Source organism: Canis lupus, chromosome 17, assembly GCF_003254725.2.
Source record: "Canis lupus dingo isolate Sandy chromosome 17, ASM325472v2, whole genome shotgun sequence".
NCBI classification, from domain to species: domain Eukaryota; kingdom Metazoa; phylum Chordata; class Mammalia; order Carnivora; family Canidae; genus Canis; species Canis lupus.
In genome coordinates this window covers 14,090,207-14,103,816 of record NC_064259.1, presented here as the reverse complement: position 1 = coordinate 14,103,816, position 13,610 = coordinate 14,090,207, and the positions used below count along the sequence as shown (strand labels likewise).

General features: G+C 42.0%; 1 pseudogene; it reads right to left on the bottom strand.

The window, feature by feature from the left end:
* Positions 1-9,826: 9,826 nt before the first annotated feature.
* Positions 9,827-10,066, bottom strand: LOC112665095 (transmembrane protein 258-like; annotated as a pseudogene).
* Positions 10,067-13,610: the final 3,544 nt, after the last annotated feature.

Below are 13,610 nucleotides of genomic sequence, written 5' to 3'. Positions count from 1 at the left end.
CAACTCTGCCTGCCAGGTGCCGTAATAGGCATCTGGAGAACAGAGTGAATATGTCACCCTTGAGAGGCACTCACATCTTACAGTGACAGACACATAAACAATGCCTGGTAGTAAACACTCCAGCAGATATGTGCAACAATGGGAGCCCAGAGGAAGGGACAGATTACTCTTAAGGGAGTAAAAAAATGCTCACCAATCCCAAAGGAGGCACATGTAGATTGAACCTTGGGAAGAAACACTCTGTTTGTCCTGCAAGGAATAAGGCAAAATATCCCATTAGTGCATCATGTGAAGAGCAGAATTGGGTGGGGTCGTGCTCTGTGTAGGGACTGGTTGAGGGGTCAATGTGACTGGAGCTTGGGTCTCATCTCAAGTCAGAAAGCAAACCAGTGACAGATCTACGATGATAATCCAAAGTACTTCACTTCTACCAGGTTAATTTTCCTACACAGTGACATGCTTCCCCCCCACCCCATGTGAATCAAACACCAGTTCCAACATAGGCCATGCTGTTGCAGCGAGGCACAGTGGGGCTACCCAAAAGAAAAGGACAGAGAATTCGCTCTTAGAACCCTATCCTACATGAGCCCACACCCAGTCATCCGTTGGAGACTGTTTCCCACCACAACTCACCTTAGGGTCAGTTCACCAGAAATGTGCTCAGAGTCACAGTACAGCTGGCAGCAGATAGCACCTCCCCTTGCCTTTGATCTGTGGGCATGGTGATTGTCAGACTGTACATTTCAGCTAGTGATGAAAACACTAATGATACCCCAACCCCAACCCTTAACCCTGAGCCATAGGTTGATAATGTTTCCTGGAGCAAGCAAGGGGATGGTCTGGAGCTCGAGTCACAGTGTTTGAAGAAAACCCCATTAGAGCCTCTCTGGATTTTGGCCTGACAAGATGCACTGGTGGTGCTGGGGATTTGCTCCTTTGCAGGCAGATGTCACATTCAAACAAAAGTTGTTTTATACACGGATCTGAAAAAAAAAAAAAAAAAAAAAAACCTGAGAATGTTTGCTATTAAACTCAGGCTGGCTGGCCCACCCCAAGCACGGAGACAATCTGCCTCTCAGATGCGAGGAAACTTGGAAGGATGTCTCCAGGCCTTGGCACAACATCGGCTTTCTGGGCCTTGGTGACATATAGGTGCTTTATAATGTAGCCCATTTGCTATGCTGTTTAAATATGTATATGCTGGGTACAGAAAGCTAATATCTGGAACAATAGGGTAATCCTATATGCTTTCCAATGAAAACCACCAGCACAGGGCTACTTACTGCCAGACTTCTGCCATTCTCATTTAATTCTGTCTTTCAGTTACGTGATATCTCTGAAAGCATACTCTGTTAAACTGCCTGGAGAAAATGAGCTACTAACAATATCCACTCCGCCTTTGAGAACCAAGAGGTCAATGAGACAGAATTTTATCTGGGACTCAAAGAAACAACTAGAGAGAGATTGTAGCACTCCTGTGGAAGGCTGCTTCTGGGCTGCCTGGTCCCCACTCCCACTGGCTGCTGCGATGTTCCTACGAGGTAGGAAATGTGGGGACCGCTGGGCAAAGAGGTGAGAGAGGAGGACAACTATGCTTCCCCACATATTTTGAAAAGAACTTCATAGCAGAAAAAGATTAAGGCCTTTTTGGCATGTCAGCGGCCAAAGCCTCCTCCTGGCCTCGGATATATGTTACGGTCGGGGTAGAACAAAGAAAATAAAAAATGAAATCGGTGGCGGGAGGGCTGCAGGGAGAGGAGCTAGTGAACCTGCAGATAAGCAGGTGCCCATTTGAGCTCCGCAGATGAGAGGCTCGCTTGCCATCAGCTGCCCGGACATGAGAGCGAGAGGAATCCAAGCTCAGCTCTGCTCCAGCAGGCAGCACTTGTTTGCTTGCAAGTTCTCCACTCCTGAATGCTTTTTGGGCCCTGGAAAGGAAATATGTCCTGTGTATCCATTGGGGTGAAGTATTTATGCATCCTGACCCTCAGTTCCTTTTTGCAAATTGAATAATGGTCTCAAGTTCACATGGTTGCTGTAAGAAATAAAAATAACCTATATAAAATTGCCAAGTACAGTGTTTGATATAGAGTGGGATGTCAACAAATAGGCAACTATCTCAAGATACATAATGGCCCCTAACGAAATAATCCTCTAAAAACATGCAAGATGGAAGTCCTACCAGATACCTAGAAAAACAGGACTCTGTTGACTTTTCTTCCTACCTTAACATCCCCAGTGGCCAAGAAAGATCTCATTAGCTCAGCCTTACCTCACATATCAATTCCTCTGAAAGCCTTCAACCATTCTCTAGGAGAGAAAGCTTTGTGATCCAGTTCTGTGCTCTTAACATCAGAGGACACGTTGTACTTCGTTGTGATTTCCTGTATCCTTCCTGTTTCTTCCACCAGCCTGTGAGCTCACTGTGACTTACGTCTTATTTACCCCTCCCTGTATTCCACCCCCATCCCCCCATTGCCAATATAAAGTGATACAGAACAAGCATTTCAAACATATCTTATAAATAAATAAATGTATGAATAGATGAATACATGAGTAAGATTAAATTAATACCATGTCTTCCATGTCCCAGCTAAAAGTTCAAACAGATTACTCTGTCATGAATAGGCTTCCCCAATCTTGTAGCTATCCATGAAAACACAGGCAGGGAAGTCCTCAACAAACCACATCTTACAAGAGATGAGTTTGTGAGCTCCGTTCCTCTGGGTATATTTCTACTTTGTGGAATCATGCAGTTGTGTAAACCACTGTCAGACTCAGAGGAGCCCATTGCTTTAAGAGTGGGTGAGTTGAAATTGTTTAGCAGCCAGAGCTAACTCACTGGAGCAAGTATCTTCTTCCTTTCTCTAAATGTTTACACCATCATTTAATTGGGACTTTCATGGTCCATTTCTATCTCAGAACAAAGCATGGTTCAGAGCTACTCCTGCACTTGTTGGCCCAGTTACATTCCCAAAAAGATAATTTTTCAGAAGAAACATCAAAGCTCATCTATACTCGGAGGCAGCAAAAAGCACACACCCAAATGACAAGTGTGGCTGATATCTCCACAGGGGCATCCGTATCACCTTCTTTCTGGTCTCAGGAAAGCTCAAGAACAGATTATCTGTCTTGTAATCCTGTTCACATTCTATTAAACATTCATCCCACCTCTTGAGAGCAACCCTGATCTAAAGGACACAGAAGTCTAGGAAGGCATGTATCTACAATGGAGGTATTGATGGAAATGAAGGATGGGTAAGAATACAGGATATGTAATACCAGAGTCATTTCAATCACAGAATCTATTTTTGTCCTGTTGGACAAAGACTAGGAAATGGAGAATCACAAAAAGTCTTCAGACCTGTGTGCTATCTTTAATCTATCAACCTTTACTGAGTCATGACATAGTTTAAGTGCCCATACATGAGTCTGGGGCTCCTTGCATCAGACCCTAGAGAGTCAGGATTCCCATATGCTCTGCTGGGGGTTGACAGAGGGCTCAATAAGTAAGTAAATGCCCCCTTTTGTCCTGAGTTAATTCACAAGATACTTAGAGAGGGTAACTTTAGATTTTCGACTAAGTGGGTTTGCAAATATTTTACCCTATTTTTAGACAAGCCTATCATTGGTAATTTTTAGTGATTAATAATTCTTTGAGTCCCTGAAGGGATAGAACCTTCTGCTCCAAGACTGTTCTCCGAATAATTGAGAGTGAACCAGATGGCACTTTGTCTTTAGGTAGGCTGGATTCTAAAGAGGCACATGATGCTTAGTTCAATTTCTTTTCCCAACTCATAAGCTGGGTAACTACCTCCTCTTCCAAAGGTGTGAAGGGTAGACAGGGCTGGAGTGTTCCACTGGCTAAAAGTCCCTCCATAGGGAAATAGACAGACTCCCTCTATCATGTCACTAATGCTCACACACACCACCCTGGGCTAAGAATGGCCTGCTGCTCTCCAAACAAGAGAATGGCTAGTCCTAGTCTATTAGCTAGACTTAAGCAAAATCATGATGAAAGGGCAGCCAATGGAGATTACACCTGCTGTTGGAATACAGCCATAAAAAAAATATATATAAAAAAAAAAAAAAAACAAATAAACCAACATTTAGGTGAGTGTTTTTCTCTCTTAATGAGATCCCATCCCCCTAATTCCACCATAGGAGAAAAAGGTAATCCCAACAAAGTTGATTAATATCTGTAATTTATTCAGAATCTTAACAGGCTAGTTCTGTTCTGGGCCAACAAACATTTGTCCTATTTCTCAAAACTTCTGCAGCTAAAATTATATGCCATGAAATTTGATGGTCAAAATAATTATACTCAAGGAATGAGCCTAGCATGAATTAAAGGTATTTCTCAGAGACCACTTACTAAGACTGGGTAATTAACAAACATCTCAGATATATGTTGAATGCTTAAGATGGAATTTATTATTTCTCACAAAGATTAATTAAAAAATATTACTCAAAAATTTCCGTTTTCCAAGCATTATTGCTAGTCTGGCTTTACTGCATTGACATTTAAAACAAATAAAATTGAGTCATGATTTCTGTCAGTTAAATAAATATATTCTGCTGAAGCTTAAATTATCATCCATCTTAGCAAAGTGTTATATATTGTATTAGCATCCAGTGACTGATTAGTTATTTATTCTCTTAAAGAGTAACTGAAGGAGATTAATATTCTGATAAGCTTGTCACTGATTTCTGGGGAGTGCCTGGCTTTCTTTCATCACATGAACCATAACGTGTCAGACATAAATTCCATTATAATTACAATTAGTACTAATGCCTCCCAAATTATATTTAATGGAAAGGTCATTATTTTAACTGCAAATAATTTCTTTCTTAAAAGTTTTAGATGGATTTCCACAAGCAAAAAAAAAAAATCACAGTTAAATTAATGTTGAAGAAAGAACAGTAAGTAAATCAGGAGATAGGTTAAAAACAAAAGGTATTTTGCTTATTTTTCCAGCTGGGTTAACATTTTTCACCCATGTTCTCCCATGTCGGTTTTTTGATGATAGTGAGAGACAGTGGGGAGGAGGTAAAGAAAGGTAGGAAGAGAAGAGAGGAGGAGAAGGCCCTCACGCTGGCCAAGTACTTGGTATGTTCCCAATACAGTGCATGATGCTTACAAATTCCTTCTTTTAATTCTTACAATAACCCTGTGAAGTAGATCTGTTTCCTAGTTTATGTAGTAACAAAATGAGTCTCCTAGTTAAATCCCTGAAGCAATTTTACTCTGCCAGGGATATGAGGAAGTGAAAATTAAACCTAGGCCTATCCAGCTCCAGACCTCCCACTCCCATAGCCAACGGTTGTTGCTTCTCATTCTGATAATGACCACTGCTGGCAGGAGCTCCACATTCCCATCTGAGTGGATGGGTAAAGACCTGACCTAGGTTATGTTGGGCTACGTGATGAAGACACCAAGTCCGCCACATGGTACTAAGAGTCCTTCTCTGATTCTTCTGTGAGCTGTGTTCCCTTGGGCATTTCTTCCCAGCTATTTCTAAAAGCATCAATGAAGATACAGAATACAAGAGACAAATAAAGATAATAACTCAGCCGGCAGTCTTGGCAGCAGGACTCTAGTTGCTTCTTAACACGAAAACAGCAAGTTATGAAATGACTATGTTGTGAAATGACCATGAGATTTAGAATTAAAAGACCCAAGCTTGAAGCCTTAAGGAGATCAACATAAATTAAAAACAAACAGCAAGATGTATTCAGTATATGTTTCAAAATACACACACGTGACAGAGTTGACTTTGATAAACTAGAAATAAGAACGCACTGAGGCCTCTAATTATCTGGCCTTGCACAAGTCCCTTCTCCACTCTGAGCCTCAGTATCTTCATCTACAGGGCAGCCTGGGTGGCTCAGTGGTTTAGTGTCACCTTTGGCCCAGGGCCTGATCCTGGAGACCTGGGATCGAGTCCCACATCGGGCTCCCTGCATGGAGCCTGCTTCTCCCTCTGCCTGTGTCTCTGCCTCTCTCTCTCTCTCTCTCTCTCTCTCTGTGTGTGTCTCATGAATAAATTAAAATAAAATCTTTAAAAAAATATCTTCATCTACAAATAGAAGGATCAGGTTACATCAGTGGTTCTTAAAGTGGGAACTTGTTGGAACTGTAAAATCTTGCGGCACCTGGGTGGCTCACTTGGTTAAGCATATACCTTCTGGTCAGGTCATGATCCTGATGTCTGGGGATAGAGCCCTGAATCAGGCCTCTTGCTCAGTGGGGAGTCTGCTTGCTCTTCTGCCCTTCTCTGCTGTTTGTGTTCTCTCTCTCTCTCTCTCTCACTCTCTCTCAAATAAATAAATAAAACCTTAAAAAAAAAAACTGTAAATTCTTCGGCCCCACCCCAGAACCACTAAAATAGGTCATTGACATGAGTTCCTAATGAATCTCCAAAAGCATCTACATCCACTAAGTGCAAATCCTTCCCACTCTGCTTTGCAAATCATGTTAATATAGAGTACTTCATTCAGTGAGAACAACAAGCATTCCTTTAGCGTCAACTGTGTCAAGTGAAGGCATTCTTTGATATATAGAGCCTCAATCCCCTATACCTTGAATATTTCACTGTCTGTTGGGGAGGAAAAAGCAAGGGGACAGAGAACCAGGCATGCCAAGTGCAGTGTTAGTAGTGCCCTAGAAGACAGAAGAGGTAGCAATGACAGTAGGGAGGTGCTGTAACTCTTCCAGGTGAAGGGGGAAGGAGAGGAATGGAACTCAGGTTATAATAGAAGTCTTCTGGGAGAGAGAGATTTGAGATCTGCACATTAAGGCCAATTAGAAAAGTCTTAATTTACATATTTTACAGGAGAAACTGAAGATCACAGCAAAATGCTCAAGTTCATGCACTACTGTATGAAAGATGAAATTTAAAGGCAGATCTCTGGATCTAGAAACTCCTATTTTCTTTTATTCTGTTCTCATAGTAAAGCAACTCTTAGGAGACAATGGATCCTGCCCCCTACCGCCATCTCACACCCCCAGGAATAAAGAATAATCCCTATAGGCCGGGGGCGGAGAGGGAACTCCGTCAGTAGTCAGTGAGGCAGCAGTGGCAGAGAGCTGGGGCCAGGCAGTCACCAGTGAGCCTATTAAATGTATCAGATGTCATCGGTACCTCCTTTATCCTTCTCACTTTGGACCTCACAGGCTGATAAGAAGGGGAAAGCGTTATAACCCAGAAGTAAAACTGTTGCGTGATTATAACCCTGACAGCCTCCCTCTAATGAGCTTCCCTGCAGATAGGGAGAGGGGAGAGTGCTTTGATCTCCATGAGCAGAAGGCTGAAAGGACCACTGTTTGGAGCAAAGCCGTCTGATGGGGACCAGTCTTCCAGTAATCAAAGTCACAAGCTACCATCTGAGCCATTTGTGAACCGCAGATAAGATTAGCTGCTCATTTGATAGATCAACCACCGCCATCAATGGAGGCTAATTGTATCTGAAATATGACCAGGAAAGTGTCAGCTCCTGGAGACAAGCACTTCCTTTATCCTGGGTTTGAAGCAGGAACAACATTTTTTTGTTTGAAAACTTGAGCAAAATGTTAATGTGTGCAGCGTTTTCTCCCCCTTTCCCTCCCCTCACCCCCAGCCATAAGAGAGAGGAAATGTGAGGTTCTTGGAATAAGATATCAATCTGCACATATATTTTTACAAAGATTCTCCATTATGGTGTCAGAGAATATGTAATTTTGAGATGCAAGTCTGCAGGTCCCGGATGAGCTTCAGAATTAAAACAAAACAAAACAAAACACAGAAAGTGTTCAGGCTTTGGAAAGTCATGTCTAGGAAGAGTAGCTTTGTAATTCTAGAGTGTTCATGCCATAGGAGAAGAAAGGATGATTGGTCACTCAGAATTTGAAGGTATTTATATGGGTAGCATTTTGCCTTGGAGGCTGATTGACTGACAGCTTCACTTTCTTCGAATTTATTCCCATGTCAGTAGAACCTCAGCTCAAAATGAATCATGATCAGGTGGCTTGGACAGCTCTTATGCTCTAGCAAATGAAGAAAGCCCATTTTTCTACTCTAGCTCCACTCAAGTTGGTTCTTTGCTGCTTTAAGAGATCACCTATTCTTTTCTAGCCTTAGGCATCTTGTAGTCTGAGCACGAGGAAATTTGATTTCTCATCCTTGGGATTTTTCTCTGTGTGACTGTAAGCCATTTTAGCTTTCCTCTTTTATGAAGAGGAGGACACAATTCCCCACTCCCATCTCTTGCTGCTACAGCGCAGGCCTCTCTATTTCCAGCCTAGTCCACTATAGCTCTTAAATTGCTATGTTGTCCCCGTGTCCAGGCGGCTAGTAAAAGCTGCCTGAAAATGGCAAGGTATGATGAGAAGCACCTCATTATGGCTCCCAAAATACATAGACCCAGAATAGCCCTGCACAGTTGGGGTAAGAAAAGAAGAAGGACACCAAGAACAGAATGTCTCCCACCCTATGTAAGAGCTAGAGGAATGTTCCGTCACCTTCTAACAAATTCGCAAGCTATGATGGACCTGCAGGGATCCCTTTCATGGACCTTTTCCTGCTTGGGCTGATACCCTGTCCTTTGAGCGTCTGACAGCTCAGGTTTAAAAATTGCCTTAATCTTGCAGAAGATGGTGACTGCAGTGGTGTCATTCCAGTAGAGCCACCAGGTTGGGCCCTCAGGATCTCAGAACACTACAGGAGGAAGAGCCTTTATAATTCATAGCACCCCCATAACGTGCCAGGTGCTGCACAAAGCACATTTCACTCCATAACTCTAATCCGCACCAACTTCAGGGTGGGGATGCTACAGTTATTTTTTCTTTATTAAAGATGAAGAAACTATGACTCAGGAAAGTCAACCCTATTGCTTCAGGAACGCAGCTAGTAAGTGGCCAGTATGTGAAAGATTTGACTGATGACAAAACCCTTTCTTTTTAATACTATGCAACAGATCACTTGGATCATTGTTCCTGACTTCAAAAACAAATAAACATCAAAAAAAATTTGATGTTTTGGGATGCCTGCATGGCTCAGCGGTTGAGCATCTGCCTTCAGCCCAGGGCGTGATCCCAGGGTCCCAGGATCGAGTCCCACATCAGGCTCCCTGCATGGAGCCTGCTTCTCCCTCTGCCTGTGTCTCTGCCTCTCTCTCTGTGTCTCTCATGAATAAATAAATAAAATCTTAAAAAAATTAATGTTTTGCAACAAAAGATTTGATTGACGCTCCTAAGTCCACACCCCACCAGAGCCACCTCTAAAGGCCTTTTTTACTATCTAGTTCAAAAAATACCAATCAAGTTGAATTCCCTAAGAGCACAGCTAGGAGCAACTCTGCAACACAGATGCACAGCTACTTTTACCAAGTTGCAAAATCACTTATGAGACAGCTGGAACTAGTACCAGTACTCTTCATTCCCAGGCCATTTCCTGGCTTGCTTTGTCTTTGCTCCAAAACATGAGGCAAATCCACTCACCTAGCATGCACTGGGATGCTGCCAACAGAGGATGCCAGGAGAAAGTTCTCCTATCCCCAAGAGGGCTACACAAAATATTTAGAACCAAGTATTAATTTCTGACCACTAATAATGAAGCATAAGCTTGCTTTCTAGAATACTCTATGATGATTCAGAATTGCACATTCCCGAAGGATCTAGATGACTAATGATTGCACTATTTGATCCAATTATTATTATTATTCTTTTTGACAGTCATACATCTGCCTTTATTATGAGCAGCAGGTGGGACACTTTTAGCAATAGTAAAAAAAATAATTTACAAAAGTAGGAATTCAGTGAGGCTGCCTGGTTGGAACCCTTGGGAGCTTATATGTAGATGCCAACTCAGAGGAGTGAGAAGAAGACTCCAAAGCCAATGAGGAGTGAGGCTTCCAAGGAGATGAAGAGCTCTTCATAGATATCCTGAGTGTACTTGATGGATGCAATCTCATAAGTGAAGAATCAAGGAGTAAAGAACATACCAATGGCCAATAGAACCAAGGTCAGATGGGGGATGACAGTATGGTTCACTGTGCTGGTGTATCTGCTCATGGCCTCAAGCTCCATTTTGTTAGGCTTAGGGTAATGCACTGCTCTGCCACTGGCATATTTGACCCAATTATTAACTTCACGTATTCAAACTCTGAGATATGAGGATCTTACCACTTTGCTAGGTCTTATCTAAACCTTAACAAATGGTGTGTGAAATCAAGAGACTGAATTGAGATGCCATATGAGGTAATCCATGGCTGCCATATTCTGTGCCCTCAGATCTCAGGAATAAAGATGGACAGAAAGTTCTTTGAGATCAAGGGCAGATAGGTCCTCTCTTCTGGCCTTGTGGGCAAAGAAAAGTATTTGCAGGAGAGGGGAGTATTACCTGCTCTTTGGGGGCTCCTTTAGGCAACAACTATGGCTCTGCTGTAAGTATCTCAGATTGCTACCAGGAATCTGGAATCTGGCCTTTTTTTTTTTTTTTTTCTTGAGCTTGCTCCACTATATCAGTTCTTAACCTTCCATGCATTTTAGCTCATATCTGGCAAAGGCTTTTTAGCCATTCTCAGCATTTGGATTCTCTGGAGCAAAACTGAATTCAAATTAACAGTGCTTGTTGAGCAGGCTCCACGCTGGGGCTCAGGGAAACATGTAGAGCACAGTTCTTTAGGCATTATAGGACCACATCTCAAGGTCAGACTTCCTCAGGAATTAAGTTTCCCTGGAATTCCAAAGTAGACAGGAAGATAATTCTAACACTGTCTCAAAAGTCAGGAGGCCTGGGTTTCTACATTTCTACATTTTAGAAATGAGAGACCCCTTTGGCTGTTACACTATATCCATAGAATTCTAAATCCACATAATCTCCAGGGCACATTCTGAAGGAGACTGATTCTCAACAGGCACCAAAAGGATGAGTAGAGAGGGATATTTTACAAAACACCTGACCACTATCCTTCAGATGCATCAAGGCCACAAAAGACAAAAAGGGACCAAGAAACTGTCTTAGATTGAAGAAGACAAAGGGGACATGACATCTAAATACAAGCTGTGGATCCTGACTGGATCCTGAAACAGAAAAGGGACACTGGTAGAAAAATTGGGTAAAGTCTATAAGTCTACAGTTTAGTTAATACTATGATGTCAATGCCAACATATTGTTTTGATATCATTGTTACTATGTAAGATGTTGGCATTAGAGGAAGTTGGGTGAGGATTTTATGGGGACAGTCTACAAAATCCTTGCAAATCCTCTTTAAATCAAAGATCATCTCTAAATAAAAATTTTAAAAGTAATAAAAATACAAGTATGTCTTTTCCCAGAAAGTGAGACTATAAATTCCTCAAGGAGTCTTGTCTTCTTTTCTCTTTCAGTATGTTTCTTAGGGCCTAGCACAGAGGTGTCTGTCTTACAGTAAGCTCTCAAACTATTAGAAATTAGCCAAAAATTATTTACAACCACAATTTAACCTGAGACAGAGCAACATGTAACTTTGTCACTGTTGTAAGTAGTTAATATTGCAAGTGTGGTATTTCTACAACTAAAACACACAGAAAAAAGTCTGGGAAAATACCATTGTTTCCTGGTACCAAGGAAAAGAAATCTCTCCATGTTCAAAGCAGATAGCCAGTCTGATTTCGGAAAATGGAAAAGGAAAGAAAAAGTAACAACACAAAAGATCAAGTGGCTCCTTTTAAAAAACCATCATCGTTGCTATTTGGACGAAGCCAGAAGCTCCAGATAACAGTAACCACTAAAGAAGAAAAGGAACAAAAAACCCTCGGACCTTTCAATTTGTTTTTCATAATAAATGAATTGCCCCCACCAAAATGCAGCCTTGAGGAGTTAATTAAACAGCTGCCCCCACGGCTGATTCTGAGATGTTAGGAGGCCCGTGACAGGCCCCTAAACAAATGGGGCAATAAAGGTGTGGGCTGTTTGGCTTGATTGAAGAGCTTGAGTTTTTCACCCCTAGTCTCTAAGCCATCTGGAAGTAAGTTTGTGGAATGTGGGATGGCAGCCTCTCTGCCCTTATCTACTGATAAGATTCTCAGCCTCAAACACGTGTACTAGAAAGGCAGGGAGCAAATATTTCAGACCTTAAACAACTTGCAATCCTCCCTCTAAAGTTCATGCTGTGCTATAGCACAGAAGGAAGGACACTCATCTCACATTCTTCCCCTACAAATCTAGGGCTTTTGACGTCAACATGAGCCAAGAGTGAGAAGTCGACTTAAAGGAAAACTGTGCTTTGGTTCTGATTCATAAGTTCCACCCACCTTCTCTGAGCCCCACACACTTCAGGCTACAAAAGTCTGGCTTCTGAGAGCTGCCTGAGGATGAGGCTGCCACACAAAGTAGGTTTAACTGAGCAAAGAATTTGGGGATGCGAGCCAGCATCTGTTTACAACTGCTGGTCTAGCTGAATCCTAAAATACAAAATATCTGAGGATGGCCCACAGGCTACAACTTCACCCACAGAGGGCTCAGCGTCTGACATCAGAAAACCTTGGCTGTTGGGAATGAAAGAAATCCAGAAATTATTCTTTTAGCTTTTAAAACCTAAAACTGAGAAACCTTATGGAGTGTGTAGAGCTGTTGTGATGAGTGTTGTCTGCTGGGTATGAGGTCTGAGGCTGAATGTGGGAGTTAGTATGAAATTAAATTAGGCTAATCATAGAAAAAATCAGAATTAGATGAGGCTAGTAACATCTTGGATGAGACAGACGCACACACACAAGAAGGTGAAGGGATGCTGTAGCTTCAAAAAGGCTTTCAGAATTCAATCATGAAATCATTCACTTTGTCCTCTATTTTCAAGTTCCTAGTATGTTCCAGGGACTAAGTGCACCCCAGGAATATAAAATCAGGTGATACATTTAAACCTTGCTCTCAAGAGGTGTGCAATCTACTGGAATAGGCAGAGTAATCCAACAATTAACAGGACAGATTGGCAGGGGCCACCATAAAAGCAAGTTCAGATTGCCCTGGGAGGCCAGATGTGGGGTGACAGTGAACAGAGAGTATCTACTGTTTTGAAAACAGATGATTCTCCCATTCTTGATTCATCCAACCTCAGACTTATCTTGAAACTCAGAGAAATAGCAAGGCTTTCACAGTTGTTTGTGGGGTTAGAAAAATGCGATGGCAAGCTTGGTTAAAATGCTCTTCCTCTCTGGTATCAAAAATTTCATGTGTAGGGGATCCTTGGGTGGCTCAGCGGTTTAGCACCTGCCTTCAGCCCAGGGTGTGATCCTGGAGTTCCAGGATTGAGTCCTGCGTCAGGGTCCCCGCATGGAGCCTGCTTCTCCGTCTGCCTGTGTCTCTGTCTCTTTCTGTGTCTGTCATAAATAAATAAATAAACAAACAAATAAATAAATAAGATCTTAAAAGAATCTCATGTGTAAGCTATTTGAATGACTACACAATTGCTCTTAAAACAACAGAAAATCACCATTTAATTTATCACTCAAATATTTTCTTGAAGTACCTACTTTGTGCCAGGTGCTGATGCCCATACTAGAGAGTATGGCTCCTTCAACCTTAACTCTTTCAAAAGGGGCCTCTCTGCTCTTTAATGTCTTATGAAACTTGATGGGTCTCCTCTGGCACAAT